The following is a 16667-nucleotide window of genomic DNA, read 5'->3' on the forward strand; positions in this document are numbered from 1 at the left end:
AGCGCCTCCTACAGGTAGCCTGGGATCAACAGGCTCTGGATTTCCAGGGCAACTCCCTCCAGTTATTCGCAGATTTATCTCCAGTTACAATAGCAAAATGTCACACTTTGAAGCCCTATCCAGGCTGAGGAGGCTTCTGACCCCACCCACTTGAGAGGTTCCCAATCTTCATGCAAATCACCTCCTTTATCCCAAAGCTGCTCCCAAGCTCTTCAGTCCCTGCAAGCTCAACGTTTTCAGGATATCTCTCCTGGCTGACATTATTTATCCTGATGGCTTCTCTTATCATTTCTCTACACATGTGACTCAGTTAATGTGAAGCCTTTCTGCCACACCTACGGTCTGCCGCCCTGACCACTATCCAGCCTTTATGTGGGCCTAATCCCCCACAATATGCTTTTATTTTACTTGTACTAACCTTTCTGAGCCAAATGTATATTGGTTGTGTACTAGATTGTTCTTTGTACTTTTTTCTTTTTTTCTCTTCTTTTCCCCCTCTTTCGGTCCTTTTCTTTTCTTGTTCTTTGTGTTTAATTTTTTCCAGGGTTCCCGGGGATTATGACGGAAGATATCTTCTCCGTTTCCTATTGTTATGTTGCTGAACTGGCTCTCTTTAAATGTCCAGGGGATGAATTCTCCCCAATAGAGGGTAAAGATATTTAAATACCTTTGGTCGCATCATGTAGATATCACTTGTAGAGATGAGCGAATCGAACTTGGCGAAGTGGAATTCATTTTGAATATTAGGAAAAATTCGATTCGCACCGAATCCGAAAATTAGCAAACTTCGGATGCACGAATCAAATTTGTCCCGATCGGCCGATTTTCATCCCTTCTACAGCCGGCAAAAAGTGTCCCTGCAGAAAGCTCCGCTATTTCTGACAGTTCTCTGACAGTTCCTTCACATTTACAGCGGTTGAAACATTGTATCTATTTGTTTCCATTTAGGATACAGATGTTTTTATTCGGAAACAAATAGATACAATGTTTCAACCACTGTAAATGTGAAGGAACTGTCAGAGAACTGTCAGAAATAGCGGAGCTCTCTGCAGATACACTTTTTGCTGTACTGGAATTCTTCTTATTTTCATCCTACTTCTTCTTCTTCTTCTTCATCCTCATCCTCATCCTCATCCTCTTCTTCTTCTTCTTCTTCATCCTCATCCTCTTCTTCTTCTTCTTCATCCTCATCCTCTTCCTCTTCTTCTTCTTCATCCTCATCCTCTACTTCATCCTCATTCTCTTCTTCTTCTTCTTCTTCTTCATCCTCATCTTCTTCTTCTTCTTCATCCTCATCTTCTTCTTCTTCTTCTTCTTCTTCTTCATCCTCTTCTTCTTCTTCTTCATCCTCATCTTCTTCTTCTTCTTCTTCTTCATCCTCATCTTCTTCTTCTTCTTCTTCATCCTCATCCTCTTCTTCTTCTTCTTCCTCATCCTCATCTTCTTCTTCTTCATCCTCATCCTCTTCTTCTTCTTCTTCTTCCTCATCCTCATCTTCTTCTTCTTCTTCATCTTCTTCTTCTTCTTCTTCATCTTCTTCTTCTTCTTCTTCATCTTCTTCTTCTTCATCTTCTTCATCCTCATCTTCTTCTTCTTCTTCATCCTCATCTTCTTCTTCTTCTTCATCCTCATCTTCTTCTTCTTCTTCTTCTTCATCCTCATCTTCTTCTTCTTCTTCTTCATCCTCATCCTCTTCTTCTTCTTCCTCATCCTCATCTTCTTCTTCTTCTTCTTCTTCATCTTCTTCTTCATCTTCTTCTTCTTCATCATCTTCTTCTTCATCATCTTCTTCTTCATCTTCTTCTTCATTATCTTCTTCTTCATCATCTTCTTCATCATCTTCTTCATCATCTTCTTCTTCTTCTTCTTCTTCCTCATCCTCTTCTTCTTCTTCCTCATCTTCTTCTTCTTCTTCATCTTCTTCTTCTTCATCTTCTTCTTCTTCTTCATCTTCTTCTTCTTCATCTTCATCTTCTTCTTCTTCTTCATCTTCTTCTTCTTCTTCTTCATCTTCTTCTTCATCTTCTTCTTCTTCTTCTTCTTCTTCTTCTTCATCTTCTTCTTCTTCTTCATCTTCTGCTTCTTCATCCTCATCTTCTTCTTCTTCATCCTCATCTTCATCTTCTTCATCTTCTTCTTCTTCATCTTCTTCTTCTTCTTCATCTTCTTCTTCTTCATCTTCTTCTTCTTCATCTTCTTCTTCTTCTTCTTCTTCTTCTTCTTCTTCTTCATCTTCTTCTTCTTCATCATCTTCTTCTTCTTCATCTTCTTCTTCTTCTTCTTCATCTTCTTCATCTTCTTCTTCTTCTTCTTCATCTTCTTCTTCATCTTCTTCGTCGTGCCCCGTGACTGCCCAAATGAGTGAAGTGTGCGGTGATTCTAAGATCGACGGCACTCATCTGCATGTCATACTGACTGACAGTATTATTTCTCTTCCCCAGCAGACTCCAAGGGCATTTAAATTAAAGGTACAGTGTTCTGCACTAATATAAAGGCTCTCTGAAGCCTAGAAACCCTTTTAATAAGTTAAATTCGCAGCGAATAAATTCGCATCGAATCGAATTTATTCCGCAAATTCGGCGAATCAGCCGAATCGAATTTTTGAATAATTCGCTCATCTCTAATCACTTGCTTACAGGAAACCCCCTTCTCTGCAACCTCCAGCCCAAAATATTTTGATGCCCGTTATCCTCAGATTTTTCAAGCAGTGGGCCCTACTAAACAAAGGGGAGTCCTTGTTGCTTTTCATAAAAAGACCCCATTTACTTGTGTGAAACGTATTGCTGACCCAAATGGCAGGTACTTCTTATTACAGGGTGCGATCCATGATGTGGATATTACAATCTTGACCTACTATGCTCCAAATATTAACCCAGGGCACTTCCTGGCTCATGTCTGCTCCCTTCTGGAAACTCATCGTGGTGGTGGGAGACTTGAATTTGGTGCTGAACCCTTGGTCCGATCATGATCCTATTTTGGTGGTCTGCTGTTCAATTCTTTGTAAGCCTTCATATTTCTTCTGGATTATGAATGATTCCTTGCTTTCTCTGAAAGAGATTCAGACAGATCTCCTGCATAAATCCCAGGAATACTTCCAGCTCAACTTAGGTACTGTCTCCTCTTCGGTGACACCATGGGAAGCTTACAAGGCAGTTCTCCGGGGCCATATTATTCAGGTGGCATCAAAACATAAAAGAGAAACACAACATAAAAAGCACCAACTTGAAACTCAATTGACACGTCTAACGTCCCAATTTAAGCAATCACCAACTCCTTCTAATCATAGGTTGCTGGATCAGGCCAAACGTTCTTTGCGTTGGACCCATCAGAAGTGGTAGAGCAAGACAAATCCTGATTCTATGTTAGCACATAGGCTATGTTCTTTTACGTGCAATTCCAAACCGATCTCCTTATGTACTCATCATAATGTCCTTACTAGCAACCCCTTAAAGGTGTTGGAAGAGTTCAGGTATCATCTCACTAAACTTTACACTGATCCTACTCGGGCTGACTTTCAAACTGTCTCAGACTTTTTGTCCCAGTTGCCTTTGCCTACCTTGACTCAGGCTCATAAAGATTTGATGGACCGGGATATTCAAATATCGGAAGTCCTACATTGCACTGCTGATTTGAAGATGAGCAAACGTCCAGACCCAGATGGATACATGGCTTTATACTATAAGAAATTGGCTGATGTTCTCGCTCCTCACCTGCCTGCCATGTATAACTCCATAAAGGGGAGTTCGATCTTTACCTCTAATCTGTTAAATGCCAAGATCGTTACGATCCCGAAACCTGATTAGGATCACTCATCCTGGGCAAATTATAGGCCGATCTCCCTCATCAATATAGACATGAAACTTCTTACTAAAATTTTAGGGAATCGTCTGAATTTTTTTCTCTCCAGACTGATCAAAAAAGGATCAGGTGGGCTTTGTTCCACATAGGCAAGCCGGGGATGCCATCAGATGGGTCCTGCAATTACAGCACTTAGGCCACACTCGCAAGATTGATATGATGCTTTTATCATTTGATATTAACAAAGCTTTTGAAACTTTGTCTTGGTCTTATCTCACGTCTGTCCTTCATCACTTGCGGCTGGTCTTATCTCAGCCCATTTACCCTAAATGCATTTACTTCATAATCAATTATTTCCCCTGGGCCTTGACAGTCATGGAAAGTTCACGTGGTGGTCAGCTTACGGTTTTCATGATGTGCACTCATTCCTCTCTCCCACTCGGATACTCACTTTTGACACCCTTCAATCACCCTATAATATCCCATTGAGGGAGCATTTTTGTTACCTTCAAATTTGCCATTTTATTGATAAATTGTTACATACACACCCTACGCCTTACAGGCTGACTCCCTTTGAAAGTCTCTGCAGACAGAGACCTCATTCTCTGGGCCTGATCTCATTGATTTACTCTGCTATTATTTCCTATAGAAAGCCCTCACTTCAAACTTACCATCAGCATTGGGAATCGGAATTTGGAGGCTGACTCAATCAGCAGGACTGGTGGATCATGACTCAAGCATTATCCAAATGTTTGAAAAATGTCCTTATCTTAGAAAATGCCTATAAAATCCTTTACAGGTGGTACTATACACCGGCCCAACTGGCTTGTTTCATTCCCTCCTACCCGCTGACTTGTTTTCGGGCTGTCAACAAATTGGCACCATAGATCATATATGGTGGACTTGCCTCAAGGTATGCAGACTCTGGGTTAGGGTCTATGCCCTTCTCCGCACAATGTTTCACACAAATATTAAGCGCAATGCCTACGAGGCGCTGTTATTTAAACCTCTGGACGGCCTTCTCCTGAGATAGAGTTGGCATCACATTTATTTATGGCTCCTTAGTTTTGAAGCAGTCAAAAACCAGATGAATTTCATAATGGTTAATGAGAAGTTGACAGCTATACTGTTGGACACACACTCAAAGTCCATAAAGGTCTGGTGCCCCTGGATTGACATAGCCCAGCCGTCTAGATTTGACCATGCCCTTCTGTTAATATGATGTCCTTCTAGTGCGATCCCCCAGGATCCTCTCTCTCTCCCCCTCCCCTTTTTTTCTCTCTCCTCCTTCTTTCTCTTGTCTTCTCCCTCTTCTCTTTCTCTCCTGACCAACTTATTCTTTTGGTACCTGCGCTGATTGTGATATTTCGAGATCTGTACCTGAAGTGCTTTGTATATCTGCTGGACCCTCTTAGGGGTCCCACAGTTTGGAGTACTCAGGTTTATCCAGTAAGACTCCACATTATGTTGTTTTTTTTTTTTTGGACTTCAGGTTCCTCTACGGCCTCTACTTGATGGCTCACTGGCCTCTGTTCGCTAATTTTTGCTGCAGTTTGTTATGTGTTATCTTACCCATTTGCATATTGTAATTATATCCTCAGTTTGCCTATTTTTCTGTAATTCAGTGCATTCATTATGTTCATTGGAAAAATTGTATGTTTCATATCTTTGTATGATTGTTTTCACTTTTGGATTTTTCGGATGACTTGATATCTCTAATAAAATCCATTGTAAAAAAAAACCCTGATTAGCCTGGAAAGGTGTGTACATTGGTAGGAGTCCCGAGTAAGGGTGGCTCATGGCAGGTGTAGTGTCATAACAGTGATGGTCGGACAATGATTTAGAGCCACTAGGTGTATTAAAACCCAATCCTCAGGGCTGAAATCTAGGAAATGGGCTTTGCTTTTTGCAAGTGGAAACTATGAACATAATATATCCATATAGATCCCCTTTGAATTCAGTATGCTTATCAGGAGGGACCTCTCTGATTACAGACAGTAACATTCTGCAAAACATCACATCAAGGTTTGAGATATCCAAGAATTCATCAGCAACTTGTGAGGCAAAAGTTTGCAATTAGTTTTTTTCAATTCATCAAGTAGGCGAGCAAAATATTCTTCAATAGGAGGCTCATGCTGAGGACAGCGTGTTCGACGGGTGGTGGAACTTGACTGGACTCTCTTATCTATATTTTCCTGTAAAATTAATGAGAATGCAGATTATGCTTTTTTACAAACATGTCACTGCATCAACATCAGCTGCCATTTTTGAAGGTGTCAACAACAGAGTGATTGTGACATGACAATTTTGATATTTTGAAAGAAACATACCACAGGTGCTTGAATAGGTGGTTGATTTTCATCAGCAGAAACTGTCTCTGCATTTGTATCTTGGTTTGATTCACCTTTTGTTCCATTGTCTAATGAAATACTTGCACGCCTTACTATTGCAGGTATGGTTGAGACGGTTCTAGGTAAACATAATAGCATACAGCTGTGAGGAACAAGATTCAAGATTCATGTACAGTTTCTCTACAAACCATATAGTTTTTTCCGTGTATACATTTTTAAAATTATAAACAGATATAGCGTAAACCACAGGATTGCCCTCTAGCAATAGCTGATGGAACATTTAAAAAATAGGTCAGATGCCTCCAGGAGAAGAAGTGATAGTAGGAATACTATGCATAAATAGTGAGTGTTGCAGATGATAGCAGCAGGCAATATTATCCATAGATAGAGCAAATAATAAGGTAGTTAAAATTACACAATATCTACAGTTTCTTGGATGCAAAAAAATATTACACTTACTTATAAAATTACGGTTGCATCTCTGTGCTGAGTCTCAAAAATGACAAGGCCTCTGCATGGGGGTTAGGCCGACAGCATGCTGAAGGTGCTCCACTTCTCTCTGCAAACCTCTCTTCTTGGAGTTCCTTCTTGTAGTGGTCATACAGGGACCTCCATCTTGTAGAAATCTCCTTTCCAGAAATGTATTCCATTGGCAAATATTAAAGTGGAGTTCCAGTTAAACTGAAAAATAAAAGTCAGCAGCTAAAAAAACTGTAGCTTCTGACTTTTAAAACAGCCATATGACACCATAGCAAACAATTACCATAGGAAAATGCATTTGCTATATTTCAGGTATGACTGCTGTGGGCAACTGATCCTATGTATATGCACCTCAGACATCAATCGATTCACTCATCGTGGTTCTCCTGTTAACTTGCCGACATATTTTCCCACTTTGGAGTCAGAAATTGTCACACTTCCTCCCATTTCAGCCTCTTCATGACTCTGTCAGAGTATCTTGGGCATTCAGGGTCCCATATCTCTGGTCGGTCGTGCACCAATGCTATAATGGCCTCATGAGAGATATCATGGCCCGCCATCGCTCCTCTCTGTTTCTATATCCTCCCTTCAACTTCCTCTGTCATTCCCAGGTATCCCTTGTGATTCTGATGTGCTTGTTGATTTTCTTGCTTTTTTGCCTCTGCTATCCACAGGTGAAGTAGCGCACTGTGATTACCCGCAGTTATGTACAGATAGCTGCGATAAATCGGCCCTGGACGCAGTCAAATTTGCTTTTTATAACCGCAAGTAAGAAAACCATTGCTAAACGCAGCTTGTGAATGGGGCCATAGGAATGCATTGTCTGAATTTAGCTGTGGTAAATAAGTTCCTCTAACCACAGCTAAAAGCTGAAATTTAACCGACTATGTGAAAGGGCTCTTATACTTTTTTCGTGGACGTTAGTCCCCTTTGCAAACTACCATTAGGTTTATCCAGCATGTGTGGAGTATGGTGATTGTATGATGTGCAGGCTGTACAGCCCTTCGTTTTGACCAGACAATGTTGTCTCTTTTAATTTTTGGGTATGGTGTGAAGGTAATCTGTGCTCTTTTAATGACTGCATTTTTTAACATAATAAAGCCTTTTTTCACTCATAAGCTGCCTGGTCCGCCTTGTTACCTGCTAACGGGCATTCTTTGGCCCTCGCTGTTTGGATAATAGCAGTAAGTTATGCAAATCTCACCATTTATTTAATGCTTTTCTAGGTGAGTTGGCTTTACCTCGTGGTTTATTTGATATTTTCACCACATGATAGGGCAGTTGCTATGGGTGGGTCCATGACATCATTTTTATCTTTTTGATTGATAGAATGAGTCCACTTGTGGACGTCTGGCCCAAAACTCCTCATACTTTCCAATACCTCTGACATATACACTCAATCTAACAAGTTAAAAGCTTTTTCGACATCTAATGATACCATAACGTTTGTGAGAAAGGACCCTATGGAGATAGATATCTGTAGAATGTCCCAGCATAAAGCTGGTTTGATCTATGTCAATCAAGGAGGGCAAGAGTTTCATCAATCTGGTAGCTAGGATCTTAGTAAGCATTTTTAAATCATAGTTAAGCAATGATATGGGCCTATAAGAGGAACCATTTAGAGGATACATTCCAGGTTTCGGAATTAAGAAAATGTGGGCCTGGAACATAAAGGAGGGGAGAATATCATCTTTAAAAGATGTACAGTACACCTCATGAAGTTTAGGTACAATATCAGGGGCATATGATTTGTACCACTCACCAGGAAGGCCACCTGGTTCAGGGGTTTTCTGGCCTGGAAAAGAGTGGATAGCAGCCTCAATTTCTAATTGTGAAATGTCTGAGTCTAGCATAGCTGCATCAGATAATGACAGGGTTGGAAGAGACAGTGAGTGGAGTAGCTGACAAAGCTCTACCACCACTCTGAGCCACAAGCTTGCCATAAATCCAAGTATAATACGAACAGAATTCCTAAAAGTTTGAGGTAGGGTCTGAGATCACACTACCAGAAGCTGTAGGAATCAAAAGGGATGACTGATTGCACTTGGGGACAAAAACAGCAGACTTTTGGCCAATCTGGTGGTGGATCCAAAATTTCAAATAACCTCTCCCTAGCAGACTGTAGGGTGGAGTTAATGAGAGTAGTATAATGGATGGAAAGATCTCTTCGAGCCTGACAAGGGGTTATATAGAAAAACTGAGATTTTTCAGCTGAAAACAGAGCCTCTGCTTCCGTGACACTCTCCTCCAACTGCTCAGTCTGTGAAGCACCTGTGACCCTGCTGCTTTCATCTCTGAAATATAGTCCCCTCAAATGGAGGCTTTAAAAGCATCCCAGACTGTGAGCTAGGGAGCAAAGACAACATTAAGCCCCCTGCAGAGAGCAATTTTGTTAGCCATAAATTGTTGCACCCATTGATCTCAGGTCCAGCCTGGGTCTAAATGCCAGCACCTCCCATATCTGCCATTGCCCAAGGCCAAGACGATCTCAAGAGGAGAATGATCCAAAAGTCCAGACCGTAAACAAGAGACCAAGGAAACCACCAATAGTGGAGGTGCAAGGTCAGAGAGCGATGAGTTGCAGACAAATGAGAGCAAGTGTTTCCCTTGGGTGTTTCTAGCGCCAGAGCTCAGTAAGATCCAGAGACTAGGCCCAGAGGGATAGGTCTGGATCAGGGGATCTCAGTATCAAGCACACCTTCTAATATATTATTAAAGTCCCCTGCTAGGAGCACCTTGGGGACTTGCATGACATTAAACTTGCCTTAAATTACATAAAGAATATCAGGGTTACATGGTGACTCTCCTAGCATAGTTAGAATAGCTGGTGTGGTGGGCCAGTCTGCCTGACCCAGGAGCATCTGAGAGCAATTATTCTACTGCCCACTAAGTGGGTCTCTTGTAAAAAGACCAGATACTGTATAGTGAATGAAGGATCCTGAATTTAGTAACACTTTAACTTCCATAACTTGTACAGTGAAAATAGTACATTGGAAAGCCCCCACGCCACCCCCTGTGAGAGAAGTACAATACAGTCTACCAGATGGATATCAATTATTTAGAAGGAACAGGACATTAACTGGTTCCCCGCCGCCCTATAGCAAAACTACTGCTACAGGGTGGCAGGGCTGTGCAAAATCACACACACACACACACACACACACACACATATATATGGCGTAAGTGCCAAAACTTGGGTATCAGACCTTTTGCTGCATTTAGATAATACCATATACCGGATTCCTTATATTTATTCACTGATAATTCAGTGCTATGTAGAAGACAGGTCTCCAAATCCAATCCAATATCAGTCTCAGAAATCATCCCAATTAAATGAACTATCATCTTACAAAACCGTGCCTATCTCCCCACACCCCTGCCAACACCACTGTGAATTCTCCCTACTCATCTTATGTTCAACATTCGGTGTAATATGCCATCTTATCAAACACTTATCATTTATTTCCACCTCTCGCATACTTATATTCTCGTGCGTTAATCTATATATATTTTTTGTTTATCTTCTTCTAACACAACCTTCATATCCCTTTCCCAATTTGCTATATCCATTGGCTTTGTGTTTGTGTCTAATTCAGTGAGAATTTTATATATTTTTGCAGTACTGTGTTTCCCATCTCCCCGTGATTCCAACAACCTCTCAAACAAATTCCAATCCTTTCTCGATCTTAGGGGTTTCAGAAGATTCCCAACAAAATGTTTTAATTGGTGATATCGCCACTCATCTATCTTAGTGAAAATTTCTCCCTTTTCCTTTTCCAAGTCCTTAAGTGATCTCAATTCACCGTCCACCATTATATCTCTCAATTGAACTTCCTCCTTCTTAAACCATTTTCCTGTAATCTCCTCTCTACCTGGGGGAAAAAACTCTGTGTTCCTCAGTGGCATCAATATAGAATTAAAATCCTACTTCATATGCTTGTGCAAATTATCCCAAACTCTAAGAACATTTAAAGTTTATAAACTTGTGCTATTTTTTAATCCTCTATATTGTGCTGGAACCCATATAATTTTACTCAGATTAATTCCACTAAATTCATTTTCAATTTTAACCCAGTTTTTCTCCTTTGAATTATACGTCCATTTAAAAATTCTTGCTAAAATTACTGTTTTTTAATATCTCTTAAAATCTGGCACTCCCAATCCACCCTTCTCTTTATTTCTACTTAACAATTCGTAGGCTATTCTAGGTTTTTTATTCCTCCATATGTATCTTATTATCATTTTTTTCATTGTTTTAAAGAAAACCTCTGGGAGTTTAATTGGGATCATTTGAAATCTATATAGGATTTTGGGGACAATTACCATTTTTATTAGATTTATACATCCTATCCAGGACGGGAATTCTCCTCCTAATTTTTTTAATTCCTCCTTAATCTTGTTTAACAGTGAAATATAGTTTAATTTATATATGTACTTATATGAAGCAGTGAGATTTACTCCTAGATATTTTATATCTCTTTCCTTCCATATAAAGGGGAATTCCTTTTGTATCTTTTCTTTCTCACTTTTTGGAAGATTTATATTTAAAATCTCAGTTTTTGTTGGGTTAATTTTTAAGTTTGATAACTCCCCATATTCCTTCAAAATCTTCATTAAATTTGGGAGTGTTATCCTGGGGTTACCCACATAAAACAGGTCGTCCGCAAAGGCAGCCACTTGACAACAAAGGTTCCAATGACAAAACATAGAACAATGGGGACAATGGACAGCCCTGTCTTGTTCCATTTGACATCCCAATAGACTCTGACTTCTCCCCATTAACCATAAGAACTGCGGAGGGCTACCTGTACAACTTTCCTATCCACTCTCTCATTCTAACTCCCAACCCCAGGACTTCCAGAGTGTCCATCATGAAGCCCCAATCAACTCCTTTTTGGCATGATAGAGAGCACCACCACCGGGGTTTTTTCTTTCCTACTTTTCTGAATGAGCAACAGGGATCTCAACCCATTACCCAAGACCTTTGCATATAGCTTAGTATCTGTGTTCAGTAATGAAATTGGTCTATAACTAGAGCACTGAGAAGCATCTTTTCCTTCCTTATAGATCAGCACCACATGAGCCTGTAGAGATTCTCGCCTCATGTCCATCCCTCCTCCCAGAGCATTCATGTATAACTTCAATTTAGGTATTAACAATTCACTATATTTTTTATAGTACCTCGCAGTATAACCATCTGGCCCTGGGCTTTTCCCCACCACCATGCTATTTAATGCTACTTTTATTTCATCTTGCGTGATTCCTGAATTTAGGGAGTTAAGTTGTGCTTCGCTTAATTTAGGTAGACCCGCATTTTTTAGATATGTCCTTCTTTTTTCGATATTCATTGTTCCAGTGTTATTTAAAGGGTCATGGGAGATAATATTATACAGCTTACTATAATATTCCTTAAACACCTTAGCAATCTCTTTACTTGAATGAACCAATTCTCCCTTGGAGTTTTTTATTTTTTCTATATAATTCCTATTTTTCTTTTTCCTCAGGGCTCTCCTTAGGTACTTTCCTGGTCTATCTCCCCATCTATACCTCTTGCTTAACACTTTATTAAAGGCTCTTCTCTTCCATTAAAATCTCTAGTTCTTCTTTCTTTTTTATTACCTTCTGCCTTATCTCTTTAGTTATTCTATTCTTGTGAATCTGTTCCAAGTCTAATATTTCCTTTAAAAGCCCACTGATTTTCTTTCTTCTTTCTCTTTTCTTTTTTGCCCCTATTGCAATCAAAATTCCTCTTATATAAACCTTATGGGCCTCCCACACTGTAGCTACCGACACGTCTCCTGTATTGTTCTCTTTAAAAAATCGCTTAATCTCTTCCCCAATCTTCTGCTCAGTATCCTTATCCAGGAGAAGTGCCTCATTCAATTTCCATCCTAAACCTCCTGTATTCCACCTTCCCCACCCTAGTTTCATTGTGACAGGAGCATGGTCCGAAAAAGACATTGCTCCTATTTCTACTTTAACCAGGAACTCAATAAGTTGATGCTCTACCAATATGTAATCCAATCTCGAATACATCTCGTGTGCATTTGAGTAGAAGGTATAGTCTTTATCGTTCATATGCATAAGTCTCCAGGTGTCCACCAGTTGCCACTCATGAATCGCCTTCTTCAATAACCTCAGAGACCTACCCCCCTCTCTCTGCACAGTAGAGGATGCATCCATTTGTGGGTCCATACAAAGATTGAGATCACCAGCCAATATCAAACAGCCTTTTTTAAAGTCCATCAACTTTTTCAATACCCCTTTCAAAAATATTTCTGGCCTCTTGCTTGGACAATATATATTAGCAACTGTACACTCAATTTCTTGTAGTTTACCTTTCAAGAACAAAAATCTCCCTTCTGGATCTGTCTTTCTGTCCTCCAACTCAAACCTTATATTCTTTGCAAACCCTATTGCTACTCCCTTTGCTCTCTTAATCGGGGAATCTGCATAGTACCATATCGGATAATGTCTAGAATTCAACTTAACATTTGACTCTATCTCAAAATGTGTCTCCTGCAAAAAAAACACTGATGATACTCTATGTTGTAGCTCTTTAAATAACCTAAATCTTTTCCCAGGACAATTCAACCCATTCACATTATAAGTTAAAAACTGTATTTCTTCTATCCTTCCTAAATCTCTTTTCTTCTCCTCCATCCCCTCTCTTCCTCACTCTTTACTTATCTTACTCTTCCCAACTTGCAGAGTGTTAGCCCTAATACCCCTCCCTCTCGACCACCCCCCCACCCATTCCACCCATCCCCCGATCAATTCCCCCCCCTTTTAATACCCTTCCCATTTTTAGGCTTCTAGTTTGCCTACTAATCATTTGTGGGTCTAGTCCCACCTTTGATTCAAACCTTGGGGTTAAACTCCGCCCATGAACGTCTCTCCCTCCTTCCAACCCCCCAACACCCTCTATCTATCTAATTAACTGAATAAATTCCACCAATTCTTACGAACGGAGATCTAGAGGAGATACCATAAAGGAGCAGAAAAAAGAAAAAAAGAGAAACCCCTCCTCCTCCTTACTTCCCCCCTCTAACAAACTGCCAGTCCTCTTTTCCCATGACTCCTATTTCTCTTTCTTCCCATCCTACATTTTCTATTGTTTGCAAATCAAGTCTATCACAGAAGTCCTTTCAAGTCCTCAGGAAATCTCAGATAAGCCGTAACTCCATTTTTCCATCCAATTAGGCACTCTGGGGTTCTCCATCTATAATGCACGTTCTGCTCTCTCATCTGCTCTAGCAGGGGTTTCAAGGATCTCCTCCTCCACAAAGTCTCAGGTGTTAAATCTGCAAATATCTGAATGTCTATTTCTCCATACTTAATAATTGTTTTTCCTTTAATCTTCCTCCAAATTTCATCTTTATCCCCATACTTATGGAATTGAACAATTATATCTCTTGGTTTTTCCTTCCCATTGCTTTGCTGAAACTTTCCCATTCTAAAGACTCCATCCAGTTCAATCAGCTCTGTATCAGGTCTGTCCATTATGGAGTTTAAGATTTTACAGACTAATTCTTGTAATTCTTCCCCTTTTGAAATCTCTGGGACTCCTCGTATCCTAAGGTTACTCCACCTGTCCCTATTTTCTTGTACCTCTGTCTTATAAAGCAATTTTTTCTGAACTTTCCCAATATTGTTTATCCTATTTTCTAATTCAGATATGTTTTGTGCCTGATTTTTAATTTTTTCCTCCGTTTCTTCCACTCTCAATAACAACTGCCCCAAGTCTTTCCGTATGGTTGCCATTTCTTGCTTTATAGTTTTTTCCAAATTTTTAAACATTTCTGCCATCTCTTTTTTGTTCGGTACTTGTAGTTCACTTTCAAGATCTTTCATCTCCATATTTCCTATCATTTGTTCACTGCTACTGTTCTTTCCCAGAGATAGTCTAGGACTATTTTCCAGGCTAGTTTCCATTTCACTTTTTTCACTTACACCTTGGGATCTTTCTGGGGTCACATTTCCCTGTGATGTATATTTTTTGATCGTACCCGTTTGGGACCCTTTGAGCCCACTTCCTTTAGAACTTTTGTTCTTCATGTCTTCTGTGAATCTTCTTCTTTTTTTTTCCTTCTCTTTTCCTCTAAACCCAGGGAAAGTAAGTAAGTAGTAAGTATATGTTTTAAGGACCCGGACCTGATTTACTATTTGTCCATTTACTTTTACATTTCCACTTCTAGGGTCATTTAATCCTTTTCCCTCTTCCACATCTTCATATCCCCTGGGAGTCCCCCTTTTCTCCTTTACTCAATATGTAAATGTATAACACAGTCCAATCCAATATGAAACTATCCTAGTCCATTTTCACTTACCCTCCACTCTCTTGGCTCTCCTGTGGGGTGGCTCCAGGCTGCAGTTTCAGGTGTTTCTTGTCACTTCAGTTTCTTGGGGGGATTCCTCCAGGGTTTATCCTGCGTGGCCATCCATATATCTCTGGCAGTAACACTAAGTCTCTGGCCGGAAAAGCGAGCCAGGGAGCGGACCAGCGTCTCCCTCTCTCCTCGGGACGCCGGACGGCTTTTCCTCCTCCCAGAGCTCCTCCGCGGCAGCCCACGTGGCCCCGCCACGTCACTCGGTCTCCCTGGCAACCCGATGCTCCGTCCTGAGTCCCTGCCTGCGAGTCTCAGGAAGCCCGGGACTCGCAACTCGCTCCGTCATTTCCTTGCTCACCAAGCCGACATTGCTCCACCGGGATCCCCTCGCACAAGTAGGTACCCGGTCTCTTCCACTCGGAGGGCGCTTGGGGTGGTTGGAAGCGGAGTCTGTCGGAGAGCACTTACATCGTGCTCTCCTACACCGCCATGCTCAGGCTCCACCCCTAGTCGAGTCCCTGATCCTCCCAGCTGATTGGTTTCTATGCAGAGTTGCACCAGATTTTGCACTCTCCAGTTTTAGTAAATATCTATAATGTACAGCGCTGAGCAAACTTTTTGGCGCTATATAAATACTGTATAATAATAAATACCCCTAGTATGCATCACTGACTGTGGGACCTGCTCTAATTGATGACTGAATGGAAGAACTTCTATATTTTGTGCCACTAGACCAATATATCCAAATATTACTGGCCCAGAAGACAAATGCTCCCTTAACCCTGTTCTTCTCTGCATGTTATCTACTCACATACGTGCGTAGGTCTGTATAAAATGTGAGCAACTGGCAAAGAGAACATATAGTAATTACAGTAGCCCTTTATTATCACTGGATGGTAAATATAATATGTAAAACTTCTTAGATATAATATATGAAGCTTATTAGAAGTGCTTCTTTTTTTTAAGTCCGCGAACGTGCGAAAAAACGAAAAACCCGTAAGTGTACAAAAAAACATGCAAGTGCAAAACACCAACACAAAAAAGTGCACTTAGGGGTGTGCTTTGTGCACCCCCTGAAGGGGTTGGATCTCTACCCTGATCCCCCGGGGCGCGAAGCTCCTGACAGGGACAAGGTTCCCATGTGGTCCACCTAGCCAAAAGGCCTGGCGGACCCCGTTCTTTGTGGCCAGCCGAAGCCAGCCACCAAGTACTTGGTAAGGGGGATCTCCCAAAGAGAAAACCCCCTAGGGACAGGGGAGGAAGGAACCAAAAGGCAACACATCTTCCCCCTAGACTTCAGGGTAGGCCCGAGGACCCACACCCTACCGTCCGTGAGAAAGAAAACACACACAAAAGTGAAAACGTGACAAACGTGGGAGGTAAAATAAATTAAATAAATAAGCGAAAATAAAAAAGTGGCCGTGCAATTGTGCACTGGCTAGGCCCTGAGGCCCATAGCAAAAAAATTGCCCTGGACTTAGCCAAAAGGCCTAGCCCTAAAAGGTGCAGTGCAGAAAAAGTGTTTGAAACAGCGACCATGTGCACGTTTCACACGTTGGGGTTCCACACCCAAGTGTTACCAGGAGCACCCCTGAGGCGACCACTCTCAGGAGGCACTGGTTCGCGGACTTTCTGCCTCCCCGGCCCCTGGCCAGACAAGGTAGATCTGTTCGAATCAGGAGGTACTGGGCCCCTCTGGCGTTCCTGG

The 16667-nt window shown here is 41.1% G+C and overlaps 1 pseudogene; it reads right to left on the reverse strand.

Moving 5' to 3' along the window:
* Positions 1–5361: 5361 nt before the first annotated feature.
* Positions 5362–6799, reverse strand: LOC149462697 (uncharacterized; annotated as a pseudogene).
* Positions 6800–16667: the final 9868 nt, after the last annotated feature.

Source organism: Staurois parvus, unplaced genomic scaffold, assembly GCF_062004578.1.
Source record: "Staurois parvus isolate SC_StPar_1 unplaced genomic scaffold, SC_StPar_1.0 ptg000171l, whole genome shotgun sequence".
NCBI classification, from domain to species: domain Eukaryota; kingdom Metazoa; phylum Chordata; class Amphibia; order Anura; family Ranidae; genus Staurois; species Staurois parvus.